Source organism: Aethalodelphis obliquidens, unplaced genomic scaffold (assembly GCF_003676395.1).
Source record: "Aethalodelphis obliquidens isolate GAN/ISIS:26980383/991018 unplaced genomic scaffold, ASM367639v1 scaffold65, whole genome shotgun sequence".
Taxonomy (NCBI): Eukaryota; Metazoa; Chordata; class Mammalia; order Artiodactyla; family Delphinidae; genus Aethalodelphis; species Aethalodelphis obliquidens.
In genome coordinates, this window is record NW_020838009.1 from 8143278 (window position 1) to 8156170 (window position 12893).

The 12893-nt window shown below is 36.6% G+C and overlaps 1 protein-coding gene and 1 pseudogene across 2 annotated transcripts in view; both read left to right on the forward strand.

Moving 5' to 3' along the window:
- Positions 1-12893, forward strand: part of HDGFL3 (HDGF like 3) — a 75036-nt gene that overhangs the window by 17489 nt on the left and 44654 nt on the right. The window lies entirely within an intron of this gene.
- Positions 3497-5116, forward strand: LOC113610870 (low molecular weight phosphotyrosine protein phosphatase pseudogene; annotated as a pseudogene).

Below are 12893 nucleotides of genomic sequence, written 5' to 3' on the forward strand. Positions count from 1 at the left end.
AGTTTGTGAAGGATTGGTATTAATTCTTTAAATGTTTGGTATGATTCACCAGTGAAGCTATCTGGACCTGAGCTTTTCTTTGTGGGTGTTTTTTTTTTATTTTAAACAGCTTTATTGAGATTTAACTGACTTGAAATATTGTGTAAATTTAAGGTGTACAATGTGTTGATTTGATACACTTACACATAATAAAGTGATTACGCTAGTAGGGTTAGTTAGCACTTCAGTCACCTCACATAATTACCATTTCTTTTGTAGTGAGAACTTTTAAGATTTACTCTCAGCAACTTTCAAGTCTATACAGTATTGTTAATTATAATCACCATGCTGTATGTTAGATCCCCAAAACTTATTCATCTTATATAACTGGAAGTTTGTATCCTTTGACCAACATCTCCCAATTTCCCTTACCCTCCAGTCCCTAGCAACCATCATTCTACTCTTGTTTCTATGAGTTGCGCTTTTTTAGATTCTTTGTGGTAGTTTTTTTTAAATTATTTATGGTATTTTTTTATAATTCAATCTCCTATTATAGCTCTACTCACATTTTCTATTTCTTCTTCAGTGGGTTTCAATAGTTTGTGCCTTCCTAGGAATTTGTTCATTTTATCTAGGTTATCTAATTTGTTGGCATACAGTTACCCATACTATTCCCTGATAGTCTTTTTTATTTCTGTAAGGTCAGTAGTAATGTTCTCTTTTCATTCCTGATTTTAGTAATTTGAATCTTCTCTCTTTTTTCTTAGTCATTCTAGCCTAAGATTTGTCAATTTTATTGATCTTGTCAAAGAACTAACTTTTGGTGTCATTGATTTCCTGTATTTTTCTATTGTCTATTTTACTTATTTCCACTCTAATCTGTATTTTTTTCTTCCTTTTATTTGCTTTAAGTTGGTGCTATTCTTTTTCCAGTTTCTGAAGGTAGAAGGTTAGGTTATTGATTTGTGATCTTCCTTTTTTTTTTCTTTAAATTACATGAATGAATCAACAGTTTAAACTTTATTTATTAATTTATTTATTTTTGGCTGTGTTGGGTCTTCGTTTCTGTGTGAGGGCTTTCTCTAGTTGCGGCGAGCGGGGGCCACTCCTCATCGCGGTGCGCTGGCCTCTCACTATCGCGGCCTCTCTTGTTGCGGAGCACAGGCTCCGGACGCACAGGCTCAGTAGTTGTGGTTCACGGGCCCAGTTGCTCCGCGGCATGTGGGATCTTCCCAGACCATGGCTCGAACCCATGTCCCCTGCATTGGCAGACAGATTCTCAACCACTGCGCCACCAGGGAAGCCCCATGATCTTCCTTTTTAATATAGGTGTACATAGCTATAAATTTCTCTCTAAACATTGCTTTCACTGCATCCCATAAGTGTTGGTATATTATGTTTGTTTTCATTCATCTACAAGTAATTTTAATTTTCCTTGTGATTTCTCCTTTGCCAATTGTGTATTTAGTAGTGTGCTAATTTCTATATATTTGTGAATTTCCCAAATTTCCTTTTATTAGTAATGTCTAATTTCATTACCTTGTGGTCAGAGGACATACTTTGTATGACTTCAGTCCTTTTAAATTCATTGAAGCATGTTTTATGACCTAATGTATGTTCTATTCTGGAGAACACTCCATGTACACTTGAGAAGAATGCGTATTCTGCTGCTATTCAGTGAAGTGTTCTATAGATGTCTGTTAGGTCTAGTTAGTTTATAGTGTGTTCTGTTTCCTTTTTGATCTTCTGTCTAGTTTAGTTGTTCTATCCGTTATTTAGAGGGAGGTATTGAAGTCTCCATCTATTATTGTTGAATTGCCTATTCTCCTTTCAGTTCTGTCTGTTGTAGTAAGTCTTTTGTCTGATTTCTTTCGCAGCTTTGCTGATTTGGTAAAATGTGTGGTAAGCTTTCCAAGTTTTAGGTGCCCTAAAATAATTTCTATTTTTAAAAAAATTATTTTTGTTTATTTATTTTTGGCTGCATTGGGTCCTCACTGCTGCATGTGCGCTTTCTCTAGTTGTGGCGAGCGGGGGCTACTCTTTGTCGCAGTGTGCGGGCTTCTCATTGCGGTGGGTTCTCTTGTTGCAGAGCACGGGCTCTAGGCACACGGGCTTCAGTAGTTGCAGCATGCGGGCTCAGTAATTGTGGCACATGGGCTTAGCTGCTCTGCAGCATGTGGGACCTTTCCGGACCAGGGTTCAAACCCGTGTCCCCTGTGTTGGCAGGCGGATTCTTAACCACTGCGCCACCAGGGAAGTCCCTAAAATAATTTCTGTTAAGCAAGCAAGTCTATTTCCAAGACTTGAAAGACCTTAAAGCCACTTCAGGCCTGGAAACTTTTTGAGGGTTTTTTCGGGCATCTTTTAAATCAATTTCATGGTTATTGGTTTATTCACATATTACACTCTTCTTGAGTCAATTCTACCATTTTTATTTTCCTAGAAAAGTGTCTATTTCATAGATATAGTAAACCTTCTAGTGTAGATTTTATATATATATATATATATCTCATTCTACTATAATTTTTAGTCTCAGTCACTATAGTTACATCTCATTACTAATTTTATATATTTTAAAAAAAATTTTGTATTTAGATTTGCCAAAGGTGTGTCAGCTTTATTGTCATTTTTTCACCAAAACTCTAGCTCTTGGTTTTTATTTCTCCCTTTTTTTTTTTTTTTTTTTTTTGGTTAATCAGTTCTCCTATTTTTTTTCCCCTACATCATGAATTTCTGATTTCATCTTCACTACTTTTCTTTGCTTCTATTTCAAAAGTCATGAAATTTCTTTGAAATTTTTTTTGAAAATGAAAATTTTTAAAGCTAGTTTTCCTAAGGTCAGATTTGGCTTCAACATGTAGATTTGGGTAATTGGTGTTTTATAATCATTTTCAACATAGATTTTAATTGTGATTTTCTTTTCTTTTTTGGCCTAAGAGATGTTTAGGAGATAATTTTAGAAATTATCATTGGTTAAAAATTTTTATACAGGGCTTCCCTGGTGGCACAGTGGTTGAGAGTCTGCCTGCCGATGCAGGGGACACGGGTTCGTGCCCCGGTCTGGGAAGATCCCACATGCCACGGAGCAGATGGACCCGTGAGCCATGGCCGCTGAGCCTGCGTATCCAGAGCCTGTGCTCCGCAACGGGAGAGACCACAACAGTGAGAGGCCTGCGTACCGCAAAAAAAAAAAAAAAAAATTTTATACAATGTTTAAATTTGTTTTTTTAGCATGATTACCTTGTTATCAGAGTATGTAGTCTTTTAAACTATTTTTTAATTTGAGTTTTCTTTTAATATGTGATCAACTTTTTAAAAAATATTTATTTGTTTACTTATTTGGCTGCACTGGGTCTTAGTTGCAGCATGCAGGATTTAGCTCCCTGACCAGGGATTGAACCCAGGCCCCCTGCATTGGGAATGCAGAGTCTTAACCGCTGGACCACGAGGGAAGTCCCCGTGATCAACTTTTTAAAAGTGCTCTTTGTATTCCTATAAAGAAGGCTTCTGTAGCAGTCAATATTTAGAGATGCAGAAGTATAGCTACCATATCTATTATATTTCTACATATCTCTCACAATATTTTTGACCATTCAGGAAATTTCAGGGCTTCACTTGCCACATAAATGTTTAGGACTTATAACTCCAGGGTAGTTACCTTTTGTCAGAATATAATGATCCAAGTGGGCGCCTCTCTGTGCACGGGAAGATGGCCATACAGGTGACCAAGTCAGTGCTGTTCGTGTGTCTGGGTAACATCTGTCGATCACCCATTGCAGAAACAGTTTTCAGGAAACTTGTAACTGATCAAAACATTTCAGATACTTGGAGGATAAACAGTGCAGCAGTGTCCACGTATGAACTAGGAAACCCTCCTGATTATCGGGGGCAGGCTTGCATGAAGAAGCATGGTTATCCCCATGAGTCACGTTGCCTGGCAGGTTACCAAAGAAGTCTTTGCCACTTTTGATTATATACTATGTATGGATGAAAGCAACCTGAGAGATGTGAATAGGAAAAGTAATCAAGTTAAAAACTGCAGAGCGAGAATTGAACACTTGGGAGCTAGGAGCCACAGGAACAACTCATTATTGAAGATCCTTATTATGGTAAGGACACTGACTTTGAGACCGTCTACCACCAGTGTGTGCGGTGCTGCAGAGCCTTGCTGGAGAGGGTTCACTGACCCAGGTCCAGTCCTGCTGTGGCCCAGGCTTGTCCCCATAGGCCCGCATTCTCAGTGGAGCGACAAGTGTCACCATTCCCTCGCCAAGGCCGCAGCCCTTTCTTCAGTTGACTCACTGTTTCCTACCTTAAAAAATAATTGTAGATGGAAATCAGTTGTTGTCTTTGGTGGAAGAATAAATAAAAATTTTGATTCAGGCAGTTTATGGGGTAAATGTTCTTAGACTAGATGAACCTCCCACTTCACCCCAGTTACAAAAATAGTGGAACAAACAAAATAGTAGAGCAACAAAATAGAACATAATGAAGTAAAACATCACTGTAAGGCCCATTAGCATCTGAGCCCATCGACACTTCCAAGAATCTGCACTACATCTTCCCTCTGTGTGGACGGGGCCCCCTGCCCTGCACTACCTCTTGATGCCAGGGCCTGGTGTCCAGTGATATTGGTGAGAAGTGTTCATACACGCTCACAGTGCACACTTGTGCATTGACAAGACAGGAATGAGGAAGGTTTGTGGGATTTATCTTTAGCACCTTCACTCCTTAGTTTGTGTCTGTCTAGTTTATTTCATAAGGAAGTTAGCTTATTTGTTCCCATTTGAACCACTTTGCCTCTGGAAATGTAATTATGTCTGGGAAGAAGGACACTTGTGTGCTGGTTTACCTTAGGTTAGTTTGAGGACCGCACCTGCTTTTACATGCAGATAATTAACCTGAATGTCAAATATAGATCAGCTTAGGTGGGAAAAAAATAATAAGTTGGAAAAAGTCCTTTTATATTGGAATGCTTAAATATTGATATGTTAAGTATTCTTTTATCAGTGGTTAGTTTATAGTCAAATATAGGTAATTTCTGTACACTTGGAGATGACTGATCTAAAATTTGTATGAATATATGTCAGAAAAGATGGTTTTCAAATAAACTGGGGAAATTACAAAAAATATATGTATAATGATCCACTCTACCACTTCATACTTTTTTAGCTTGTAAGTTATGGTACTTGTAACTTGTAACATGCTTTTATTTTTGTATAGATTTGGCTGTTGTGTCTTTATCCAGCCTTTTACTCATAACTTTTCTTTCCTGTTTTAAGATGTAAATTGTATAAACAGTATATATGTAGCTTAATGTTTTTTGACCACCCCTGAGAGATTTTCCCCTATTCCACTCTTTGTTAACAGACTTCCTCAAGATTTTATCTAATTTTTTTGGTTAGCAGAAATGCTTCCTGGTTTTAAACAGTTTGTTGTGTAACATTCTTAATTTCTGTCATTGAAACTTTCATCTTTTTAATTTCCAGTTATTTCCTTGTGAAGGCGGGGCTGTGTGAATTGGGTAACACTAGTGTTCCATCATCATATTCCCATTAAGTGTTCATTGAGTATATACTCTGGGTTAGTCTCCATGATAGACTTGATAGACTTAACATTACAAAAATGAATGAGACATGACCTTACCTTGAAAAAGCTTGAGATAGGTTAAGAAAGAGAACCATAGATGCATAAAGGAAAAGAATAAAAGTGAGATGTGTGCAGAAAGTGATGAGAAGGTTTTCCTATCAACAAGGCAGCTAGACTAAATGAACAAGTAATAAAACTGACCAACCCAGAGGAACATGAAAACGAGAATAGAGACATTTTTTATTGGCATTTCCTTACAAAAAGGCTGGGTTTCAGCCCTTTTTTGGTTATAGGACATTGAAATGTAGTTTTTAGAACTATTTATTGTCCTATTATTTGTAATAGGACTTAACACAATTTAACTGTTATAGAGAGAGAACACTGCATCTTGAATGGACCTTCCTTTACATTTTGTGCTATTGCTTCCTGCCTCCCTGCAGTCAGTTTTGAAGTCGTTAATGGAAAGTTTAGTGATAGTACCTTCTGAGAAATAAGATTTAAGATAACTTCCAGTGTTGTTACTTTGAGGGGAGGGATGAGAAAACTAAAATGCATTAAACTTCTTGACCAAGTGACTTTCTCAGAGTTACAGAGCAAGTTAGTAGGAAGAACTGCAGTACAATCCATTGCCCTCTTTACTCACCTGCGTAGGATGAGAGGGAGAAGTGAAAGAAAATACGGAATTCACTCTAACCATTTTGACAGTTAGACAGAAACCCTTATTTAATTTAGAAAATTTAAGGCTCAGCTAAGAAAAGGGTTTAAAACCAGTCTTAGGATGAGCTATTTATGTGCTAATTGTAATTTTTTCTTTTTAATTGTGTTAAAATATACATAACATAAAATTTACTATTTTTAAGTGGACAATTCATTGGTATTAAGTACATTCACATTGTTGTGTAACCATCACCATCATCCATCTTCAGAAATTTTTCGTATTGCAAAACTGAAACTCTGTACCCATTAAACAATAACTCCCCATTCTCCTCTACTCCCAAACCTTGTCAGCCACCATTTTACTTTCTGTCTCTATGAATTTGACTTCTCTGTGTACCTCATATAAGTGGAATCATACAGTACATGTCTTTTTTGTGACTGGAATATTTCACTTAGCATAATGTCCTCAAAGTTCATCCACGTGGTAGCATGTATTAGAATTTCTTCCGTCTTGAGGCTGAATAATATTTTACTGCATGTATATCCCACATTTTCTTTCTTCATTCATTCGTTGATGAAAACCCGGAATGCTTCCACCTTTTAGCTGTTGTGAATAATGCTGCTATAAACATGTGGGTACACATATCTCTTCTATACCCTGCCTCTAATTCTTTTGGGTATATACTCAGAAGTAGAATTGCTGGGTCATATGATAATCCTATTTTTAATTTTTTTTAGGGAATACCGTAATGTTTTCCATAGGGACTGCACCATTTTACATTCCCACCAACAGTGCACAAGGGTTCCAGTTTCTCCGTATCTTTGCCAACACTTTATATTTTCTGGGGTTTTTGTTTTTTGGGTTTTTGTTTATTTGAAAGTAACCATTTTAATGGGTATGAAGTGATATCTCATGGTTTTGATTTGTGTTTCCTTAATGATTATCCATGTTGAGAATGTTTTCACGTGCTTTATTGGCCATTTGTATATCTTTGGAGAAGTATATCTTCAAGTCCTTTGCCCTTTTTTTTTTTTTTTTTTTTTTTTGCGGTACGCGGGCCTCTCACTGTTGTGGCCTCTCCCGTTGCGGAGCACAGGCTCCAGACACGCAGGCTCAGCGGCCATGGCTCACGAGGTCCATCTGCTCCGTGGCATGTGGGATCTTCCCAAACCGGGGCACAAACCCGTGTCCCCTGCATCAGCAGGCAGACTCTCAACCACTGCGCCACCAGGGAAGCCCCTGCCCGTTTTTTAATTGGGTTATTTGGAGGGTTTTGTTATTGAGTTGTAAGAGTTCTTTATATATTCTAAATATTATTAACTCCTTATCAGATATATGATTTGCAAATATTTTTCCCACTATGTGGACTCCCTTTTCACTCTGTTGATCATTGTGCTTGTTGTTATTTGTTTATTTATTTTTAAGTCTTTATTGAATTTGTTGCAGTATTGCTTCTGTTTTATGTTTTGGTTTTTTAGCCATGAGGCATGTGGGATCTTAGCTCCCAGACCAGGGATTGAACCCACATCCCCTGCATTGGAAGGCAAAGTCTTAATAAATGGACCGCCAGGGAAGTCCCTGTAATTTATTTTAAAATAAGCAAAGAACAGGACTCTGAACAAATATTCCTGGGACAGTGAGTTTTTATGGACATCCATATGCAGCATATGTGGGGAAAGCAAGAGCAGTGAAATATGAGGTCCTGGGGTCATTGTGATCTTATCAGAAAGATGAAAAGGTAAGAATGAAGACAAAGCACAAGTTTGCCCAGGCCTAGCCTTATATGAGGCAGTTGGGTATAATTGAGAACAAGGAAAATGAGATACAGTGTTCAGAAAATGCCTGTGAGTGATTATTTAAATGTTTAAATGAGCTTTTGCATAGATGAGGCAGTCAAGATGGTTTGGCTAAGCTACCACCTTTATTTGTCAAAAACAGGCACAGTTTAAGACTATCATATGCTTTAATTTTGTTTTATGTGTAGAATTATTCAAATTTACAAGTGATGAATTTCATCCCTGAGACATAAACTGAAGGAAAGAATCTCTGAGAAAATCATCCTGTGGAATTTTTGGTGTTTCTTCCTACTGTCTACTTCCTATTATCAAATATTTGTTTAGCAACCCTGTCAGGAACACAGTCATTACATTTTTGGGGGGTTTGTTTTTTTCTTTTTTTTTTTTTGGTCGATTGGTGCTTTTGGCAGAAAGACAAAACTAATTTCACATCTTTATCCTTAAAAAGAGATAAATTACAATTGGATACATTTAGCAGATGGTTCTAAATCCTTAGAATATTATTAATGCTGCTATAGGTTAAATTTCTGAGGCACTTCATGGATTATCATACCTGTACTTTGCTTCTGTGATTTTGCCTTTTGTTTGATATCAGCAGTCTAGGGCATAGGTCCCTGTTTTCAGAGCCATTCAGGATAATTGCTTCTATACTAAATTAGAAAGTATGCAAAGAGTATTTGCTTTTTCCAAGCTTTATGCTGTTTCTTCCCTTTCTCGCTGGCTTTTTTAAAGTCCTTTTATGCTATGCCTTATGATTGTCCAAAGCCTTTCTTTATGGTACTGTAACAAGTCTGTGTTCTTTAAATTTTTTTTTTTTTCGGTAAAGAACATTAGGATGTGAACAATGACTATTAAATAAGAATAGCCAGAGTAGAGTATGTAAACACCTCAGGTAGCAAGCAGAATCAATAAATTAGTCAAATAGAAGACAGACTTTGAAGAACATATCTAGAAAGCAAAAGAAGTGTTTGGAGACAAATATAAGGGAAGAGATGATAAACAACAAGTATATTTCAGAGAGAGTCAGCTTGCTAACAACATGAACTCTAGAAGACAGTACAGATATTTCAAAATTAATTATCTGAAGTATAATAAAGGAAAATTTCTAGACTTTGATTAAGGAAGACCTATCATCAGAAATAGATAAGGCTGATCACATTTTAGATTCTAATACATATTTTGGTTAAAGTTTTATATCTTATACTAAATTTATAATTCTGTATGCTTCCAATCAAGCAGTGAGGGTTAAACAGTATATTAGCTTGTCAAGATTCACAATAAACTATGTTGGGATTTTGATTGAATTTGAATTATATTTATGGATTAATATGGAAAAATTTGACATCTTATTAAGGTTTCTAATACATGAATGTGGTCTATTCTTCATTTATGTGGGCTTTCTTAACTGTTTTATAAATCTCTACATTCTTAGGTATCTTATACTTTTTGTTGCTGTTGTAAGTGAGTATTTGTTTTTAAATTATGTTTTTGTTTTGTTGTCCTTTAAAATATATATGGAAGGGTAGATAACGAAGACAAGACATTTCTGAACAGTAAGAACAAGATGGTGGGACTTGTCCTATCAGATATCAAAATGTAGAATTGTTCAAGTAGTAGTTAATAGTAAATTAAGACAGTGTTTGGCTCAGGGAGAGTTGTACTGACCAGTAGAACAGAATGGTTACCCAGAAACTGGTCCACAGATATATGGACAAGGGTGGCATTGCAGGTAGGGGAGGGGGGATATGGAGAGAGTATTTTTAAACAATGCTAGCATGATTAGTTATCCATATAGTATCCATATGGATCCCTATTTCATACTATATACAAAGATCATTTCTACATAGATGAAAGCGTAAAAAGCTTTTAAAGCATATGGGGAGAATATATTGTATCCCTGGAGTAGGGAAGAATTTTCCATGACAACACAGAAAAAAACTAGCCATGGAAGGAAAAATTGATAAATTTTAGTATGTTAAAATCAAGTGCTTCTGTTCAGTTAAAAAATCCTTTAATGAACTTGAAAATATAAGCCACAACCTGAAGGAAGTTGCTACATACAGAACCAGCAAAGCTTTAGTATACAGAATGAATCAATAAGAAAAAGACAAATAGCTGGATAGTAAAATAGGCAAAAAGACATGAACAGCCATTTCATAGAAGAATTACATAAGGCCTATAAATATAGTTAAAGATGCTCAACCTTATTAGTAGGGAAATGCAAATTAAGATCATAATGAGATTGCCAAAAATTAAGAGATTTTCCAGTATCATATGTTGGAGAGGATGTGGATCAATAGGAATTGTTTTTTGGCCATTATCTGTGTTTTATTAGACTCTGTGATTTTTTATTTTGAGTGTTTTTTTTCTTTTTTTTTATTGAAGTATAGTTTACAATGCTGTGCCAATCTCTGCTGTGCAGCAGAGTGACTCAGTTATACACATACAGACATTCTTCTTTAAAATTCTTTTCCATTATTGTTTATCCCAGGAGATTGGATATAGTTCCCTGTGCTATACAGTAGGACCTTGTTGTTTATCCTAATAGGAATTCTTTTATTAATTGTTTTTAAATTTTTTTATTTATTTTTGGCTGCGTCGGGTCTTCGTTGCTGACCGCAGGCTTTCTCTAGTTGTGGTGGTTTCTCTTGTTGTGGAGCACGGGCTCTAGGCACGCAGGCTTCAGTAGCTGTGGCTCGCGGGCTTAGTTGCTCTGCAGCATGTGGGATCTTCCCGGACCAGGGCTCGAACCCGTGTCCCCTGCATTGGTAGGCGGATTCTTAACCACTGCACCACCAGGGAAGTCCAGCAATAGGAATTCTTATACACCACTGAAGGAGTATAAATTGGTCAACCACTTTGGAAAACAAATTAGCTTTATGTTGTGAAGTTGAATTTTGCATACTTTCTGACTCAACATCTGTAATCCTAGAGAAGCTCACATGTGTGTACTAGAAGATGTGTACAAGAATATTCACATCAACATGATTCATAATAGCAAAAAAACTTGGAAGTAACCCAAATGTCCTTGACAGAGAATGGAAAATTAAATGGTGGTATATTGATGTAAAAATATTAAACATTAAAAACGAATGAACTACAACTATATATTGGTTCCTTTCAATGTAATTAGGCTAGCTTTGCAATGATCAGTGTCAAAAAATAATAAAGCAACACTTAGTCATTCTTGAAAAAAAAAATTACACTGAATTCCTGCTATGTGCCAGGCACTGTTTTGGGTGCTAGGGATTTAGTAGTGAATGAGAATGGACGTGTTTTCTGTCCTCATAAAGCTTATGTTTTAGTTTAGAGTGGGACAGATGACTAAGCAAGCAAGCAAAGCAATCTGTAATTTAATGTAACCATAAGAGATATGGAAAAAGATGAAGCAAGCAAAGAGGATAGCATATGATGTGATGCTGTGTGGGTGGGTGTTTCTGCACAATCAGGGAAGGGTTTTCTGAAAATGTGACATTTGAGCAGAGTCAAATGTTCGAGAGGAAGGAGTCATACAGCTCTGGGGTAAAAGTTGGAATGAGCTTGGCATATTCAAGGAAGAGCAAGAAGGCAAATGAGGCTAATACAGAATGAGCTAGGGCTAGGGGCAGAAGGGCGGGAGATGAGTTCAAGGAGGTAGACAAAATTCCTATCATGGGTCTTACAGCTTTAGCAATGAGTTTAGAATTTTTTAAAATATGGAAGGTCATGGAAGTGTTTCGAGCAGAATGACATGATCTGACTTACGTTTAGGATCTGAAGAATTGATTGTTGGGGGCAGAGGTAGGGGCTAGGGAGGTGGATGCGAAGGGCCCAGTTAGGAGCCTTTTGTAGAAGTTTAGGCATTAGATGATGGTAGAGTAGACCAGAGCAGACAGAATTGGATGTAGAAAGAAATGGTTAGTTTGTTGATATATTTGAGGGGGTATAATTGAAAGAAATTAGTGTTATTGAGACATATCTGTATGGGAGAGAAGTAAATCAATAATGACTTCCAGTTTTCGAATAGGAGCAGCTGGTTGGACAGTGATGTCATTTACTCACATTAGAGAATACTGAAAGATAAACGGATTAGGCCATAAGATTAAGAGTTGAAATGCCTATGAGACACTGAAGTAGGTGAGTGTGACGCTCAAAAGGGAGGTCTGGATTTTGGGGGTAGAAATATGAGACTCATCAGTGTATAGATGGCATTCAGAACCATGAAACTGGATGAAATCACCAGGGGAGTAAGTCTGTGTAGAGAAGAGGAGCTGTGAAAAGAAGACTGAAAAGAAGTGGATGGTGAGAAAGGAAAAAAAATATATCAGGAGAGTGTAGTATCCTGGAACTCAAGAGAAGAAAATGTTTCAATGGGCATATTATATAATAGAGAAATACATTTACAATGGAGAGTATAGATATCAGGTTAATATATTACAAATGAATAGTAAAAACACAGAAGCCTATAGAGAAATGCAAAAGTGATATGAATAGGCAATTCACTGAAGGGTAAATCCTAATAGCCGATACACCTATGAAAAGATGCTTAACCTCACCATTAATCAGGGAAATGCAAATTTAAAAGAGCAGAAATGCCTAATGCTGTCAAAGATTGGAAGGGAGGTCATTTTCATATCTTGGTGGAAAAGTGAATTATTATAACCTTTTTTGAAAGCAGTCTGGCAATATCTATTAAAATGAAAAATACCTCTAATATATGATCCAACAGTCTCACTGCTGGAAATCGTATCTCATGGAAATAGAAGCATCAGTGCATAAAAATCTAAGTATGTTTGCTGTAGCCTTTTTTAAGGGCAAAAACACTAAAAATAAGGTAAATTCCTTATTTAACATTCCTCAGGAAAAAGTTGGGTAAATTATAGGTTATCTAA